Raw genomic sequence first — 19,771 nt, forward strand, 5'->3', positions numbered from 1 at the left:
CTAACTATCTTCCTTCTTTAATGTATGTCCATTTCCTCTTGTTCTATCCTCTGAACATGGGCAAAAAATGTCCAATATCCTCCTCACGAAAGATTTCCACTTATTTGATGACATAAGGTAAGTTATGCCTCAATTTTCTTATCCTAAACAATTCCAGTTCCTTTAACTTTTACTCAGAGAAGTTTCTCCTCATTCCTTTAATCATTTTGGTTTCCCTTTGGAATCCTGTCCAACTTCTCCACATATCTTATTAATGGGGACTAACAGTAAGGAATTATTTAAAATTGCAAGTGATGCATCTTTTATTAACCTCCATATTCTACTAAAGCAAATGTTGTAATAAAAATGACATTAAAGTGCGCTCTGTATTGTCCAGTTGGTCAGAACTGGTGCACTATTTATGGGTTACTTATAGGTAATTACTGGTAATTATAATAATAGCCATGATGCAGTGAATGTTTCCTATGTTCCAGGTACCGAATACTCTGCTGTTAAATCCTGGCAAGAACTCTAAAAGGTAGGTATTTTTACCCTGATTTTTTATAGTAAGGGCCTGGGCTACATTGTCACAGATCTTGATTGTGATTCCAGGGCCAGTACCTTATAACAGTACTATGAAGACAGGTAATCCCATCCTGATACACATACACGCTACATTGCATGGCCCACGTACAGTGATTGCTGCAGTTCAGGTTTCTCTGGAACCAGACTCTGAGATGAAGATCTGCAGGCAGGAATTTTATTGGTGAGGGCTCCTGAGCACAACCCCAAGGGGAGTGTGCAAAGCAGGACAAGGGAGTCAGAGAAGTTGGGCCGTGGTGCTGTGGTGCTGTCACAATGAAAGCCTCAGCCAACCCATTGTCCTGAACTGAGTCAAGAGCCTTTGTGTCCCCAGATCGACCACTCATTGAATGCACATGGGCCTGGGGCAAATAGTATAATCTTGGGTGAGGCAGCTCTGATTAGCTGAAGGCAGAGGACAATCCCCAAAAGGAGGGACCCAAGTGAGCCATCAGCTGTCAACACTCCAAGAAGCTGGAGAAAGAGTGCTTCAGTCAGGAAAGGGCAGGGGATCTGAGTGGCACATCACAGGTCCACCACAGTGACTGTATGTTCTGATCCCCAACTCAGGATGTGGCCCTGTGAACCTGTTTATGGAGTCTGAGTTACAGATTATATCATTTTAAGGCCAAATAAGTCAAAGAAATCAGACTGAGGGGAGAAAAGAACTTCAAATACTGCTTTGGTTTATATGTAGGACAAGAGGAATATTTCTCTCTCCTCTTAGTCTCTCTCTTTGCCTCTTTCTGTCTTTGTCTCTGTCTGTCTTTCTCATTTACATTCTCTGTGATACATACATACGAATATGATGACACTAAATGAAACATGAAACCTCTGACAGCAAGGAGAGGAAACAGAAAAGGAGAGACAATAATTTGGAATACTGGTAACAGACAGTTATTATCCAAGTGGATATTGGGATTTTTGAATAGTTCTATCGATAATGTACGTGTCCTCTAAATGAAGGACGTTTATGTTATGTTGGGTGAACAGAACCCTGTTAGTAGTTCTGCATCCTCAATCTTTTTTTTACCTCAATCTTTCCTCATAGCTCTTATATATTAAAAGATATAATTGCCTTAGGATGGTTCTTGCCTAAAACAAACAGCACAAATACTTACACTATTGATTGTGAAGAGGAAGTTGTTTTATTTTTCCATTTTAATATAATAAGAACAATAAACATGTTTTTAAAGTTTAAGATCAAAATTATTTATTATTTATTGTTATCTACTTATCCATTATGGAGATGCTTTTAAAAAGCTAGAAAGTCAACAACTGGCAAGAATGGTTTTATTAGGGCATGAATTTGAAATAGATCCCCAAGGGAAAATGAATCCAGCTTATATTATGAGAAAATGTGAAGAGTCATTAATTCATATTATGCTGTCGTGCTATTTTATTAACTAAGGCAAAAACAAATTCTCTAGTCACCATTCTCATTTTCACATGAATAGCAAGGTATTAGTTCAGTAGCTGGGGTTCAAAAGTTAATAATAAACCTGAATCAAGAATAATTTCAAAAGTACCCAGACAACAAAAGGCAGTGGAGAGTGAAAATTGAAATGTAGCAGGACATTATCTGATTAGAAATCTGTTGTCATTGTCCTCCACCAAAACAGCCCACAAATTGCTGATGTAAAGTCTACAATCTCTATTATGGGATTGAATTTGTACCCAAAGTTAGTGGCTCAGCATTTCCTTTCCTCTTTCTTTTTAAAACCCCACATTATAAAAGGGCATATGGCAACACATTTTACTGTTAAATATGATCTGAGCCTGTTGGAATACTGCCCATTCAAAGTGTCACCCCAGCAACTCACCCATGCCTTCCACTTCCCAACAGGCGTTTTCCCATACAACCCTCCTCTTGCAGAATGCTGTGCTCTAACCACAGGGTACAAGGAAGGCAGTCTCCAGTGCTATTCCAAACTCTCAATACTTCTAAGTGGCAACTCCAAAACTAACATAAATTGCATGCATTGCTTTGTTTGCACAATGACACTTACAATACTCACTTTGGAATCCAAGCAGAAAGCAGTCACCTAATACCGTTGCATTCTGTCCTTCACCCACGGTAAGAGAGTGCAGAAGAAGATCACCACCAAGTCAGATAACAGTGGTGAAAGCTGACCTCCCCTTTCGCAGCCATCATACCATCTTGTGTTCATAGTCTGCAGTAGTTTCCACATCTATTAATCCCTGCTCATACTGTTGTTCTGCCCAATGTAGCCAAGTGATGCACGGGGCAAACATTTAGCAAATGCCAATGTCTCCCCACAGCACTCACCCCTTATCCTCAGCATGCTACTTCCACTGCCAGTTCCACAAACTGTCAAGGGTCTCATGTTTTGGAGACATCATATTAGTGTGTGTCTATCATGCAGCAAATATGAGTAAGACAGAAAAAGATTCATAGAGAGAGAGAAAATAGAAAGGCAAAAAGAGAGACTGAAACAGGGAGAAATATTCTTTGTGTTCTGTGCATAAATAAGTAGAAACTTCTTTTGTTACTGGCAGCTTTCGGGATGAGTGAATCATGTTTTGTACACGCACCCTGATAATTTACGCCCACTGGTTTCACAGCAAAGACTGACCATTCTGTGGACTTCAGAGAACAATCATTGTCTTCAAGACCACCTACAACTTGCATGCATGTGCCATCTTCTAAATTATACTAACGCAGCGTTTCCATGAATTCATCCTCTATACATAAAACTCACAGTAGATTGCAATGTAATTGACCAAATCAGAAATATCTTGTGCTTTCTGGATGACTGTAGTTAACCACGATTTATTGTGTATTTCAAAATAGCTAGAAGAAAGATTTCTAATGTTCCCAACACAAAGAAATGATAAATGTTTGAGGTGGTGGATATACCCAATTAATCTGATTTAATCATTACACAGTGTAGGCATGTATCAAATATCACCTGTAAATATAACTAATTTGTATATGAAATATGTATAATCATTATGTATGAATTTAAAAATGAACACAAAAGGTAATATCCTGTGCCTAAAAGTGTTGGTTTTAAAGTCACTGATGTCTTTTTTAACTAGAATTTAAACACAGGTGGTTTGATTCTGTACTAATCTTTCACTTCACTGGTAAAACTAGTCTAGAAAAATAAAGGCTGCCAAAAACAAAATCCATGTTAAAAATTAAAAACTATAAAATTTAAAAATAATAAAGCCTTAATCAGAGCCTCAAGTGTTAAAAGAGAATCTGATTGTTGCATCTAGAGTGATTAACCAAAGCAACTGTCATTGGTGTGAACTGATTTACTTAATTCAATTCCCTATTTTAAGACATATAGATAACTTCACAGCTCAATAAAGATTTAGAATGAGAGAAAAAAAAATGATGAAGTGGAAAAGACAGAATGAGATTCAGGAGACCAAGGCTTTGGTTCCAGCTGTTAGTGTTAAGTAAGTTACTTAATTTTGCCTCAAATTATTTTTCTTGTGTATGAAAACGACAGATTTGTGGATCTTAAAGTTCCTGGAAAGATGGTAGTGAACTACAGAGAGTAAAAATGGAGCATTCTGTAGCTTTCCAATGGGTATTAAGGAAAAAAATCAGTAAGCTAATTAAGATCACAGTAATCAAATAAAATTCACTCAAAATAGTACTATTGTAAGTATTATTTGAATTTGAAATTTTTACCCCAGACATTCCCTCAAAGAAGGCCGTGAGAATGAATTTCAGCAGTCTAACTTGGGTGAACTTGCTCTCAAACAGTGCAGGCTCTGTTATAACAGGCCTCAACCATGTCCTGGGTGGATGCTGAGAAGACCCAAAGGGAGGGGCCCTAACACCATCCCACTGAAGAATGCAAGAAAGACCCTCTCAGTCTCCCATAAGCAAAGCTGAAACACTGGACAGAGCAATGAAAGTGAGAATTTGACAAGGACTCATGATTGACACTGAAAAAGAATGACATTTTAGAAAGTAAAGTTCCTTTCTTAAATAATTGCTGTAGCTATTTTGAATTAAAATGGAGAATAGCACTGGCTTGTTACTGTCCTCGACTTTAGGGTTTACACTGTTTGTTAAAGACTGCTTTGAATTTCATTTTATCAAACTGGAAAGGTCACCATATTTGTCTCTAGGAAAAAAATCATAATTTATTATGCCAAGAAAATAAGAAGAAAAACTACAGATACAAAAACAGCAGATAATGTCAGAATAAAATGAAAATAGAGAATATGGTAAGTGGTAAATAAATGAATAATATTGAAGGCCTAAATACAAAATCAAATGTATAATTAAAAAAATATTTTTAACCATTGCCCATAACTCCCAAGTGAACGTTTCTAGTTCTGAATCTTCCCCTTACCTCCGCACTTAGCTGTCTGATGGATATTTCTATCTAGATGTCCCTTATATACTTCAAAGTCCTTCCCTTCCCAAAAATAAATCTGCTTCTCTCCTAAATTCCCCTTCTGGTATCATCATGTTCTCAGTCACCCACGTCAGAAATCCAAGAATCCCAAGTCCTGACATTTTCCTACTTCCCATGCCCAATCAACTGCCAAATCCAGCTCTTTCAAATTCCCCTTTCTTTCTCTATTCAATGCTGCTTCTAGCCAAATTCTAGTTGTCCTAGCTCTCCCCCATATAATTACAAAAAGGGTCTTTCCTTCCTTCAATATTGCTTTAGTTCATTCTCTATACTTCCTCCAGCGTAATACACATAAAATGCCAATGACTTCCAGCTGATAACACCTCAGTGCTCCAGTGCTTCCTGCTCACCTTCCTTTCACACACACGCCATAACTTCTTAATTTCTCACATGGATTTCACACCCCTAACCCACTGGTCCTACCTGCACCATACCCTTGTCCACCCCACTCTGCTCTTTACCTAACTCCTATTCCACCACTTTCAAGAGCCATTTTAGGGGACACCTCCTCTACGAAGCCTGCTTTTACACACAGCCCTCTGGCCCCAGACTGCATTAGCTGCCTTTTCCATTCTTTAATGCACCCTCAATATACTTTTATCATACAGAAGTTGGTCATATCTATTTATATGCTGTCTCTTACATTTGGCAGATATTCCTTGAAGAAAAGGACTTATCACCTTTGCTTCTTTAGAGCCTAGCAATATTTACTGAACTGAACTGAAAATAAATGAAACTATGGGGAAAAAACATATTGGTGGGTATGAGAGTATTTCTGAGGATTATAAATGTTTAGGAAAAGTAGAAATTGTTTTTCTTACTTATGCAAATAATACCTCAAGATTTACAAAGTGTTTTCATATAAGTTATATTGTTTGATCCTTAAAACAGCCAAAGAAGGTAGAGTAAGGCAGATATTGAGGATGATAGAGACCCTAAATACTTAAGAAATTTCTCCAAAAAGGGAAATATTATTGATTTTTAAAAGGTGTGTGTGTGTGTGTATGTGTGTGTGTGTGTGTGTGTGTGTGTATGTGTATATTCAGATAGATCTTCATAAGATCAGAGTTCCAACTTCAAATAAATTCCTGTTCGGTCAAAATAGCCAATTGGTTTCCTCCATATTTACTAAAAAGTTTTCCCAAAAAAGAAAAACTATCAATTGCTTATAAAAAATTTTCAATAACCTGTTTCCCTCTTTTCACTACTTTCTAAGTAGATTTTGGAAGACAGACCAGTTAATTCAGTCTTCTAAAGATAAAGAGAGAACCAATTCACTCTCACCTTCAGAAGGTCCACTGGGCTAGATACCTCCCAAATGTTTTTCTCATTTCTGAAGCTATCCCTTTTCTCAGGAGAATGCCAACAGCTAAGACCAGCTTTGGCCAAAGTCTTCAGCAAACAAGGGATAAAGAATGCTGAGGGAGAATATCACAAAGATTCCTGAAAAGGAAAAAAAAAAAAAAAAAACACAGGATAATGTAAATTGTTTTCGGTTAGCTAATTCTATTAAGCTGAGATTTCATCCCACTATAGTACTAAAATTTGACAAGGGGGACTTACTACATATCAAATTCCATGATTAATTTTAACCAAGCATTATCGTACGTAATGACATCAATGTCTAAGAAATTTTAAGCAACTTAATGGGAACAGGTAATGAAACAAGGTAACATTATTCCAATTACATTGCAGTGTAGTACAGAAGGTCTGAATTACCCCTAAATAGCAGGAAGCAACAGTGCACCTAAATCAAAAAGAAAAAAAGGCCCTTGATCTTATTCTACTCTAATGCTTCATGGGAATACAATGTGCTTCACAGTCACATCAACAACAGGCCGTGGCGGGGAAGAATCTAATACAGACTGAAAAGAACAAACAATGAAGAACTAAGTATTTGATCAAGGTTGACAATGTCAAAGAGGAACTCAGCAATGCAATTATATTTTAGAGGTGGCTTTGAAGGCGGTAAGAAAAGAAGGCATCTGGAATAAAGGGGTTGCTGAACACACCATTATAAGGAACAAAAAGCATAAGGTTAAGGTGGAACAGAATAAAACCTTAATTAAACAGAAGCCAACTAACAGGCGTGCTTGAATATTATATTTATTAAACATCTCACTTTTATGAGAAAGGGTAAAACCACAAAAGGAATGCTTCAAAAAGCTTCTTTTAAACCAGAACTTAGGGTCAGTCTGTAGTAAGAAGAGCAGAAACCATGAGTTCTAGACCTGCCTCCACCACTAACAGTATGACCTTGGGCTTGCTAAGTGCTTCTCAACCCTGCCTGTGCATTAGCACCACTGGGTGAGCTTTTAAAAAGTATCGATGGCTGGGCCACATCCAGACGAAATAAATCCCTGACCAATTAAATCAGAATCTCAGGTGGAATGGCACCTGTGTCATTATTTTGCAAAAGAAAGTCAGGGAAGATATTCTTTGATGACCCCTCTAGCTCTAACATTCTGTCTTTTCTACACTTTCGGCACCTGACAACTCATTTATTTAAAATAGATACAATTTAAATTGATAGTATCCAAAACTTTAAAACCCTATAGCAGTTCCCATTTTCAGGAGGCAGGAACTCAGGGTCAAGAGGTACAGTGATTTACACAAGGTCCAAGCAAAGCAGCAGCATGAGAATGGGGTCAGGTCTTCTAGGGAGGAGAAAGTCAAATGGACCATGAGCTGGGGCCAGACACAACTCTGTTTCAGGCTAGGCTGGGTATGATCCAAAGACATGAGCCACACTGACGACGAGGAAATGATGAGGCTCGTGGCTCTCTGGGCAGGGATGCATAACCACAGGGTTCCTGCTTTTTAAGGAACAACAGGCCAGGTCCAGTGGCTCACGCCTGTAATCCCAGCATTCTGGGAGGCCAAGGTGGGCAGATACCTGAGGTCAGGAATTCGAGACAAGCCTGGCCAACATGGTGAAACCCCATCTCTACTAAAAAATACAAAAACACCAGTAATGCCAGCTACTCGGAGGCTAAGGCATAAGAATCACTTGAACCCAGGAGGCAGAGGATACAGTAAGCCGAGATGGCGCCACTGCACTCCAGCCTGGGCGACAGAGCAAGACTCTGTCTCAAAAAAAAAGGAACAATAGCAGGCTGGGCACAGGGGCTCACACCTGTAATCTCAGCACTTTAGAAGGCTGAGGCAGGTGGGTCACCTGAGCCCAGGAGTTCGAGACTAGTCTGGGCAACATAAAGAAACTCTGTCTCTATAAAAAATACACACACAAAACAAATTATCTGGGTGTGGTGGTGCACACCTGTGGTCCCAGCTACTCTAGAGGCTAAGGTGAGAGGATGGTTTGAGCCAGTGACGAGCAGGCTGCAGTGAGCCAAGGCCATGCCACTGCACTCCAGCCTGGGCAACAGAGGAAGATCCTGTCTCAAAAACAAAAACAATAGAAAATAGTAATCTTAGTAGCTAAACTATTGAGCACCTTCTATGAGCTAGACACTGTGCCAAGAAGTGCTTTCGTCCTCAAAAGAACTCTCTGACCCAGGTACTATTATCATCGCCAACGTATCAGTGAGGAAACTGAAGCTGAGAGAGATGAGTCTTGTCCCAAAAATGATGGACCTCGAATTTTAGACTTTTAACAAAGCTACTCTCTCTCCCGACCATGCATTGCCTCAAAGAAATACAATTCCCTTGCAGGCTGGAGGCAAGGCTGCTCTGCCCTGATACCTACTTTGTCTTTTTTGTCTCAATGCATTCTCACACTGGAAAGTGGAAACAGAAGCCTCCTGGAGTCTCCACGGTGTGGTGCTTTCACATTTTCTCAGGCTAAACAATTAAATTTCTGTTGTTTGAGAGAGAATTAACATTTTACAGAATAACTTTTATTCTTACACAGACACTTCCAAATTAGTACGGTTTGGATGCTGAGATTTAATTACACTATCTTGGAGAAGTTCAGCTCAGGCAGCCATCAGAAGAGTCATCACTGAAAACTTCCCTAAATAACTCAGTCCATCATGACATCTGAGTTTAAATGCCTAACTGAAATCTCTGGAACATAATTCATAATTCATGAAAAAAGTTTTCTAACATTCTTACATTCATCTTCAATCCTCTTAGAGAAGTATCCATGTCGCAGTTTGCTGTCCCATTTCATTCACATTAGGTAAATTATTTCTTTTATTTGTATAGCATTGTTATTTACTATAATAAAATCTAATTTACAAATATGTTGCATATGAAATATATTTTAAGAGGCTAATGCAAAAGCATTACTGTTTCTGACACCTTAGACATATCCTAATTATGCTGTGTCAGAATTATCTTCATAGCTCATTTTAATAATAATGTGAAAAGATGGTTTTCATTAGACACATCTAGGAAGAAATAGAAGAGTGGTATTAAAAATAAAAACACAATTTTGGGAGACAGAAGGAGCCTGGAAGGTCACTAAATCCAACCATCTATCTGCCTATAGCCCATTCCATTTTAAGGAAATTATATGGAGCTGAATCTCTCTTCCTGTAGCTTTTACTTATTGCTCACAATTCTGGCCCTTGGAGCCACACCCAGGTTCATATTCTAATGTTAACTTCCCCAACCACAGCCCACTGTTCAGAAAAAAATAAGCTATTGTTTTGGTAGAGGTGCTGCTTGGATCAGGAGTGAGCACCTCAGAGGCTGGTGGATGACCCAGGAGGTAGTTTTGTGCAGAGATACGCTAGAACAAAGACAATACTAAGACACGTTGATCAAACTGCTCTCTTTGGGATTTAGTTGGATGTTGGGAGTCAGAGGAGAACCTACTAAATATGCAGAGATAGCAGAAAGACCATATGTGAAAGGGGTCAGTCCCTTGAGGTCATCTCAAACCTAACTTTCTACTTTACAGATCCAAACTGGGCAGCTGTGCAGTAAGTCCCTCCTCCTTAGGGTGTTCTGAGTGAGCTGCTGTTTTCTACGGCCCAGAGTGCCCAAATTCACGCAGACTAAGATTACAGCACTCCATTTACTGCCATTCTTACGGCTACATTTCAGACTGACAGTTAATATTCCCCTAATTTTTTTGTAAGTCTTTTTGTTAGAAATGAGTGAAGGCTTTATTTTCATAACATCAATATTTCTCCTTCTTAGATTGGGTCCATTATCCCAACCTGCTCAAAACTTTTGACTTCCCAATCCTGTCCTTACATATTCGTTATGCCATCATCTATGAATTAGACAAGAACACCATCTAGCATAACATTCATGCTACTAATAAAAAATTTAAAAGCCAACAACAATACCAAATTGGACACAGTTTTAGAGAGTAAATAGTATAAAAATGTGAAAATCAAATTGTTAGTAAATAAAAATAAATTTACTTAAAATTAATAATTACCAATACTCTAAGTTGATTGCCAATTATCCTGAAAAATATAATAAGCTACATAAATGGATATGACCAAGCAATTCATTTGCTGGATAAAGGTGTTAACATTTACTCGTTAGAGATTGCAAAACCCAGAAGAATGAGGTTTCGGCATCATTAGAGAAAATGAGGCCATAGTTGAGATAATTGGCAACATGAACTTTGTAGCTGGAATAATTACCTGTGCAGTCGACCAAGAAGTTATGTTTGAGAAACATATTGCAAAAACAGAGCCAAGTTAGCTTCAACCTTCCCTGAGGCAATCATGGGAATTAGCAGAATCTGTCATTTTAGGTCATCGGTATCCCCTTGCCAAAGTGAAACTGTTCTCTGAAGAAGATCTCAACTGCTTTGTCTAATTTAGTTCTCAGTCAGCCTCACGGGATCTCTCCTTACAGTAAAAAGTCTCACACCGAAGGGCTTTTTAAGTTCTCCTGGCTGCTTTTCTTAGTTTTTCTGTCTCCACCATTACAGTCAGGTGCCACTTCTCAGGTGGTCAGTATGCCTGCCCAGAGCAATTTAACCCAGCCTCACTCCACTAATTGGATATGCCTGGTCCTCTCCAGGCTGACTCTGGGTAAAGTAAAACTGAAGTGCCTCAGAGGGAGGGCCTGATGCACCAGCCTATTAAAAAAGCACATGAGTGAATGTGTGAATTTCATGCCATCTCTGATGACCATTCAGAGGGCTTTCTGGCTTGCTTCCTTCTTCTCGGCTGTGCTGAATGGGTAAACTTTTCCTTCAACAACTGATGTTGTAGACCCACTAGGTGCCACAAGAAATGCAAAGACTCTAAGATTTGGCGGCTACTGCTCAAGAACAGAGATAGGAGATAATACCATTTTATGTTCAATGGTATTTGAGGTCATTTTTCAGAGAGGTAATCTCATTTAATACTGAAAAAGTGTTTTTCTAGCATTTTACAGATTTAAAAAATAAGTTTCAGTAAGGAACTTCTCAATGGCTCATTGTAGCTAGTAAGTGGCTAAGCCAAGACTCCAGGTATTTTGTAATTCTTAGTCCACATCCACTGACCCATAGGTTCATCCATTAGTTATGCAGGCAAAATGACCACATAGCGATATATTGAGTGCTTACTCCATCCTGAGTACTGTTATAACTGGTTAGCATATACTTGATCCTCATGACAACTTAATGAGGTAGGCAATTTCAATATCCCTATCTAATAGATGAGAAAACTGAGGCACAGAAAGAGGACTAATGGCCCAAGGTTGTACAGCTAGTTGGGGGCAGAAAGTGATAAACACAATGAGAGCCATGCCACCCGGAAGAAATGTGGAGGAAGTTGTTGGATTTGTTGCTAGGAAGAATGCTAAGCAAGTTTTGGAACGTTTTCTGGCATTTCCAGAACAGTGAGACTTTTCTTCTCTTGGAAATCTTGTGAGAAGACATTGGCATCAGAGATGAGAAAAAGATGGCAATTCCAAGAAAAGAAAGAAATGTGATTTTTTTCCCCGTCCCCTCCGCTATGACTATGGATGTGTGAGGGACTGAGCAGCACAGAGAGCTAGCGGCATATGAATACCATCTGCTGCTTTAATACTTGATATGTATATTTTCTGTTACTTCAGATTCTTTGGACAGATCACATTGGTTGAGTAAAGCAGAGGGAAGAGACTGTTGGCATTCATGACCTTACATTTGTGGTTTGTGATTTGACAGTGGATACCCAGGAAGCTTATGAAGTGTAGTGATTTAGCAATACGCTGGGATACCAGCTTGAGTCGTACAAACTCACTGGCTACTCGGCATTCACACCTCAGTGCAGCTTCTTTGTTCTGAACATGTTTTCAGGTATGAAAAAGGAAGGAGCCAGGAAGAAAGGAAGTGCTCCAGCATTCAGTGAGTAATTTTCGTGGCCCATAGTTGGGACTCAGGGTTTCAAACACCTCTTTGAATCCTCACAATAATCCCATAAGGGTGGACATTATTGCAACAATTTCATACGTGGGCAAATTAAGGCACAGAGAAGTCTAGTGACAGACTCCAAAGTCAGAGAGCTTGTCCATGTCAGAGATGGCATTTGAATCCAGGTCTTTCTGACCCTCCTGTGGCATGGCCTCTCCCATTTCTGCTCAAAGAATTAAGTAAACACACAAACAAAAACTTTGCAAAGACGAGGGAAAGCCACTAGATGACATTACATTTTAGTTAAAGTTAGAAAAGCAGTATCTTTAGATATGTTTGATATGTGGAAAAAACACAGGACACTTAGTGGAAATTAGTTCCAGGCAAAAGCCAGAAGCCTCTACAAACCTGTTCATATTTTTGAACTAAGAGGTACCTTAGGTTGGGTGCAGTGGCTCACGACTGTAATCCCAGCACTCTGGAAGGCTGAGGTGGGAGGACTGCTTGGGCCCAGAAGTTCAACACCAGCCTGGGCAACATAGTGAGAACTTGCCTCTACAATTTTTTTTTTTTTTTAATTTAAAAGGAGATACTTTAAAGCCTAAGAAACCAGTCAAGGGACTGCTATGTTCCCAGGAATTCAGAAGTGGAAGGAGAAATGCATCAAAGATAGGACTATTCCTGCCCTAGCACAGGGGTAAAGATATGACCACGGTAAATACTGTGAAGGACAAATAAAGGGCTTAGGTGGTCCAAAGGAGACAGAAAGTACTTCTGGTTGGAATCAGGCAGTAAATAATGACAACCTCATTGAGACACTGGCAGGAAAGAAACGGGAGAAATAGAATGATAACTCTAAGGAAAAGCAGGATAAGAAGTGATTTTAGGCCAGAGAAGATTTGAGCGCATCTGTAGGCTGAGATGTAATAAGAACAGACAAAGAGAGCGAGTGAAGCTGCAAGTTGGCAAGAGTAAGCAGAGCCAGGCCTCATGTAAAGGGTGAGAATAGGACATACAGGGATTAGGGAGTTTCTGCTATACTTCAGCCACATGTTATGCACATCATAAATATTTAATCTACTTCAACATGGTAAGGGATACAGAGACTCATTTCATGTCTCCTTCCATGTTGGAGAGAACACTCCTCGGATTGAAGCTTTTCTGAAATGGCCAAGAACTATCACAACAGCCCATATGCAGCAACCTGCTTATTTGCATATTGCCCAGTCTTCTTACTGGAAAACAGTTGGAGTCAGTCAAAATGAAATGAAATGCCAGCACACTTCAACAGTAATACAAATGCCATGCAACCTCGAACTTGAGTTTAATAGAATAAACAAAACAATTTGCTTTGATGACTCTGAAAAGCAACTGAACTTGTTCCAACTTGAGCAGGGGTTTGTTTATTTTGCTTAGCTCCAGTCATTTACTGAAATCACTCAAGAAACATTTAGTGAGAGCCTACTGGGTAATGCATACTAGTACGAAGCTAGAATGCTAATGATTTTTATATTCTTCCTTCATTTCTACCGCATTATTTTAGATAGGGTTTCATTTTTAGGTGGGGGAATGTCTGCAGCTAATGTTTAATAATATTTATTCTTTCGGATCAAAAAATTGTTTTTGTTTTCCAAAATATAAAAAGTACAGATATTTTTTTAAAATAAATTTAAACATTTTCTTCCATGTTCATGTTAATGTTTTGGTGTATGTTTTCCAAGTCTTTTATTTTTCTTGTGTGTCTGTATTCACTTTTTTCAGAATAGAAGTGGTATCATTCAGCACACACTGGTTTATCAACCTGCTATTCTCACTTAACCATACACTGTGAACATTTCCCCAACTCATTAAATATTCTATAAAATCATTTTTAGTGTCTGCATATTCTACCATGTAAAGAAGCCATATCTATTTAATCACTGCCCTAATATTGGATATTAATGTTATTCCAATTGGCTGACTTTTTATATGATCTTTTAAAGGTGCACTATTTTATAGCACTGGCTGAAAAACCACCAGTAAGATTGTTATACAGAATCTGATATATGGAGCATTATTCAACTGTGAAGTTCCTTTTCTCCCATCTAAGATTGTGATCAACTGAACCAAGAGTATTTCAGGCCAAGTACCTGCTCAGAGCAGAGCCAGCCGAAATGCCCACTTATTTCTCACCTTCTCCCACCACAGCCCTGCCCTCACCATTTGCTGTGGATCTGTAGTGTGACAGTGAGTAGTCTGCCTGATTGGAAGGGAAGAACAGTTATAAGTTATGTGCTTAACCAGCTCATGATTTTGAGGCTCTATTGCAGTAGTTCTCAGCTCTGTTGGGCTTAGGAATCACCTGAGCTGGTTTTAAAACCACAGGTGATATGTTTACTATCTTGATTATGTTGATGGTTTCACAGGTATATGTTAAAATTTATCAAATTGTCCATTTTAAATATATGCAGTTTGTTGTATTTAATTATATCTCAATAAAGCTGTTAAAAAAGCAAAACTCCAGATGGCCAAAGCCCACAATTGAGATTCCGATTTAATTGGTCTTGGATAGGACTCTCCAGGTGGCTGTAATGTGAAGCCAAGAACTATTAATCTAATATATAATGAATCTTTCCAAATTTAAATTGATGTGATTGTCATAAAATTGATAAGGGAATAAAGAAGTGATCTTATCATTTTCAACTACAAACAATAACAGATTTCTTTAAAAAAAAATGCCACACAGCAAAGAAATTTAGAGACTTCCTTTAATGATTCGTAATAATTCATAAATCCAACCTTTAATAGCCTAACGTGTACTAGGTACTATGCTAGGTAGCACATAGATTATATGCATGTATGGAACTGACACTTTTTAAGAGCCCAATATTCTCTTAAATGAATTTAAACTAGATTAAATCCACAAACTAGTTAACTATCGATTTGTCTAGGAAAAACTAAATGGAGAAAATGTAAAAATGAACCTGTTGTGGCCCTATTTGGCAATCACGGATTCTCTATGAGGGCTATTCAGATCCAGGAGGTTTTGCTCTATTTGCCAAGCTGCTGAGCTGGGCATAGGCTTTTTAGCAAGAATGTGAGAAAAGCTGTCCCGGAAAATTGGACGCTTCCTGCCAGAGGGCACCATCCTCCCTTCCTGACATATGAGGTTCTATGCCAGTGTCTTCACATACAGATATCAAGACAGCTTCATATCCACAATAAAATAGCCAAGGCCTCTTATTAGGGAAAATTGATATTTAATACTAGCTCACATATGTCTTTACTCTGTTACTAAAAAGAAACCTTGAACATAATTAGTGTTGGCTTTGAATGCAGTTTGGAAATGCACCCAGCTGGAAAGGGGCCATGGAGCATTGGGTTTCATTCCTCACCAAGCTGAGCACTCCCTGAAAGGGATTAGAAGAGAAAGAAATGGAGCCGACCCTCATTCAGAAAGAAATGCCCTCCTTGGGTTCACTGGGATGACTGTGGAGGCGGGGCAGGTAGGAGAACTGGAACTGCCACCCTTCTCAATTCCTTGTCTCCTCCTACCTCCATAAGGCACTGCAAAATGAAATTGGGTGAATGGAGCACTTGGGCTGGGGAATGAGGGGTGTGACATATTCAGGGAGCTGCTTGTGTGAGGGAAGGTGCAAAACACCTGCCTAGAAAGAGAAGGTGGCTGTGGAGTCTCACACGGCCCCAGTGGAGGGAGATTCGCTTTGTTCAGAGGATGGAGGCCAGGCAGGAATTTCAGGTTAGGATCAATGTGTGCAGAGTATTAAGAGAAATGTAAATTGCAAAAAGGTAGGATTTCCAGACTGCTGATCACTATCACTGCTTCAGCTAAAACAAAACAACACTGAAGGTTTTTTTCTAAATAGAAATGGATGACATATTTTACATCCTGCATAGGAAGGAAAGCAAAGCCATCTGGCAACTTTCAATAACCAGCTCAATGCATTGCACCTCCCCCTCCTAACAACAGTCTGCGACAGCCACACTCATACAAAAATCTGAAGCTTCTGACACTTTCTTCCCAAACTTCCCCATCTGTTCTGACATCTCCTGTTGACCTCTCTCCAGAGCCTCTTTAAATCTCTCCCTGGGTCACTCTTCAATTCCATTTTCACTCCGGTGCCATCTCGCGCATCACCCCAGTCTCCAGGCACTAGGCCTGAGGACAGGTCACTCCTCCTTCATTCCAATGCCCAGCTCAGGGGTCCAAGACCCCATTTTGGAGGAGGAGGAGCATGATGGCTTCCCCCACGTTCTAATGGTTTCAACAGCATCTTATATGTAACCTGTAATAGACCCTTATTTTAGTAGTGAAAAATTAAAATTTAGCAAAATTTCCCCTGGCGAAAAAATCTCACACCCATAGAAGCTGTGAACACAAGGTTATGTTTACCTTGTTAGATAAAATAATATGCATAGACTTTTGGAGGACACCTAGATTCTAACACTATCTATATCATAATTTGCAGTTCTCACTACTAACTTATACATAAAAATTATGTTTTGCATATTATATCTTTCATATTAAAAAGTTGTATTTGAATGATTGATTTCCCACTAAATCAAGCCAAATATATGTCTCACCTTTGACTTATTCCTGCCACCGCCCTGGGTTTGTTTTTAGATCATTACAAAAAGAAGAACCCTGAGCCATTACAAACTACAGGCATACCCAGCAAATAGTTCCTGACTCAAGAGACTCTCAAATCCATATTCTTAAGTTGTATTTTAGTACAACTGCTGCAACTGTGCAGACCTTGAATTCTCAAGTTAAAAAACTTCATTAAAGTACAGATAGAAAAATATAAGCCCATATTAAATAGCCCTGAGTAAATTTGGGTCTGTTTCCTTATAATTCTAGTCACTATGACTGTATTTCACCCAATTTCTTATTAAGAAAATCTTGTTATAGTGGTTGCAGAATGAATTGACACTCATCCCACAAAACTTTAAAACATTACAAGTCATTTCATAGAAAGAGTAGGGGATAATTTTCTTGGAGAAAAGATGAAGGTGAAATGTGAGAGTGCTATTTAAATTTGATGGGTTTCTGGGAGTACAGTGGTTGGCAGTCCTTGATGTACATGAAACTCCCTGGGGCACTTTCAAAAACAGTTCTGATGCTTGGGCCCCAATCCCAGGGATTTAATTGGTCTGAGGTAGGGACTGGGCCTTGATCAATTTTTAAAGCTCAATCTAATATGTGTTAGAGGTAAACCTTCCCTGAAGGTAGATTTTACTTCAGTACAGTACTAAGAACTTTCTAAGGAGAACTGTCCAAGGACAAAACAGGTCACCTTGTGAAAGCCAAGTCCTCTGTCACAACAAGTGTGGAAGGGCGGCCTGTATGACTGAGCGCCTATCAGGGATAGTGGAGGAAGTGGTCCAGCACTGGGTGGTTCAGACCCTTGAAACTGGTTTTTTTTCTATACTAGTTCTACCTTGGGTCAGTATTTAAGGTAAAGCAAGCAAAGAAAAACGCTTTGTTTGCTATGTCATCCTTGAAATGAAATAGTTTATATAACATCTTTCATATCATCCCGATAAAACTTGTTAATTTGCACATAAAATCAGGTAAGTACAAAATTTTGTTCCATTTTCAGTTTTATTCTGTTTAAAGAACTTCCCTTCTACAATGAATTGATTATATTCTAATTGCTGATACTTTTTCCAACTTTCCACTACTTCAGCCTATGAAAGGCCTTTTTTAATCAGTTGGCATTTATTTTTTCTTCAATTCATAAAAATAATTCCTCATCCCAAATGTTCTGTGAAATGTTATTAATATAAAACTACCTATGGATTTCTCTCCAATTATCTTTTTTTTTTTCTTAAGCACTAACATGAAAATTTCCTCTAACCTTTTCTGGGAGATAAATTTTGGCTCTTAAAGGATGATACCCTTAAAGTTTTTTTCCCTCAAATTTAAATGCATGAATACTTGCAGAAGTTAACAGAATAAAAAGGAAAAGGTCTCTGAATGTCTCTATCATTAGGTCAGGATTTTTGAAGTTTTACTTTTTGTTGTTTCTTTATAACCGAGTTGATGTTAATACTATATGCTATTTTACAACTTACTTTTTAAATGTTACAACATGTGTTGAGATTGTTCCATATCAGTACACACGGGCAGAGACCTTTATTTTATTTTATTTTATTTTTATTTTTTTGAGACAGAGTCTCGTTCTGTCGTCCAGGCTGGAGTGCAATGGAGCGACCTCAGCTCACTGCAACCTCTGCCTCCCAGGTTCAAGCAATTCTCCTGCCTCAGCCTCTTGAGTAGCTGGGATTACAGGCATGTGCCACCATGCCTGGCTAATTTTTTTGTATTTTTAGTAGAGATGGGGTTTCACCATGTTGATCAGGCTAGTCTCGAACTCCTGACCTCATGATCTGCCCACCTCAGCCACCCAAAGTGCTGGCATTACAGGCGTGAGCCACCGCAACCAGCCAGGCCTACATCTTTTAACAGCCACACAGTATGGATGTACTTTAGCTTTGTAACTATTCCACTATTGACAGTCCACTGTTGATAGGTACTTAACCCATTTTCTTTAAGGAAAGAAAACTACAGTAAAGAATTTTGTAAATATGTTTATGTATACACAGATCCCCCAAAATGGAATTTTTGGTTCAGTGATTACTTACATTTTAAATTTTGATAAAAAGTATCAAATTGACTTCCAAAAAGGCTAATATGACTTATACATTCATAAATGTATAAGAAAACTTTTTCCATCTTTTTGCCAATACTATATACCACCAATTTTCATTATTTCAATCTCAAAGGCAAAAAAAAAATTTGAGTCTTGCCAAAGTTTAGAGTATAAGCCAAAGCATGAGCAACTTTCTAGATTGTTCTTAAATTTTACAAAAAAAAGATGAAGCTAAATTATCACAGCAGATGTCTGAAATCTACACCCAAACCTGGTGTTTTGCTCAGATCCTAAGATTGTGTGAGACCTTTGCAGTAACTCCTTCCTCTTTTCCCCCTCATAATCACTTACTTTTTATTGTATTTTTGTTTTAATTGTATATATTTATAATGTACAACATTATGTTTTGAAATATATATGAATTGTGGCATGGCTAAATCAGGCTAATAAACATATGTATTACCTCACATGTTTATCATTTTTATGGTAAGAACACTTAAAACCCACTCTTAGCACTTTTCAAGAATACAATATGTTATTAATAACTATAGTCATCATATTTTATAATAGATCTCTTGAATTTATTCCTCCTAACTTGTTTTGTATCTTTTGACCAACATCTCCTGAACCTCCCTCCCTTCCCACCACCCCAGCCCCTGGTAACCACTCTCTACTTCTATGAAATCAGTTTTTTAAAGATTCTACATGAAAGTGAGATAATGTGGTATTTGTCTTTCTGTGCCTGGCTTATTTCACTAAACTTAATGTCCTCCAGGTTCATCCATGTTGTCATGAATGACAGGATCTTATTCTTTTTATGGCTGTATAGTATTCCATTGTATATATAGACTGCATTTTCTTTATCCATTCATCTGTAGATGAACACT

The 19,771-nt window shown here is 38.5% G+C and overlaps 1 protein-coding gene across 27 annotated transcripts in view; it reads right to left on the reverse strand.

Moving 5' to 3' along the window:
- Nucleotides 1-19,771, reverse strand: part of NRCAM (neuronal cell adhesion molecule) — a 305,384-nt gene that overhangs the window by 241,263 nt on the left and 44,350 nt on the right. For 14 of the 27 annotated variants that reach the window (XM_077997199.1, XM_001096098.5, XM_077997191.1 and 11 more), the window contains exon 2: nucleotides 6,255-6,413. The exons of the other annotated variants lie outside the window; for them this stretch is intronic. The gene's annotated coding sequence lies outside the window, so the exon portion shown is untranslated. The remainder of the gene's footprint in view (nucleotides 1-6,254; nucleotides 6,414-19,771) is intronic. 27 annotated transcript variants of the gene reach the window in all.

The sequence above is a fragment of the Macaca mulatta genome, chromosome 3 (assembly GCF_049350105.2).
Source record: "Macaca mulatta isolate MMU2019108-1 chromosome 3, T2T-MMU8v2.0, whole genome shotgun sequence".
Classification (NCBI taxonomy): domain Eukaryota; kingdom Metazoa; phylum Chordata; class Mammalia; order Primates; family Cercopithecidae; genus Macaca; species Macaca mulatta.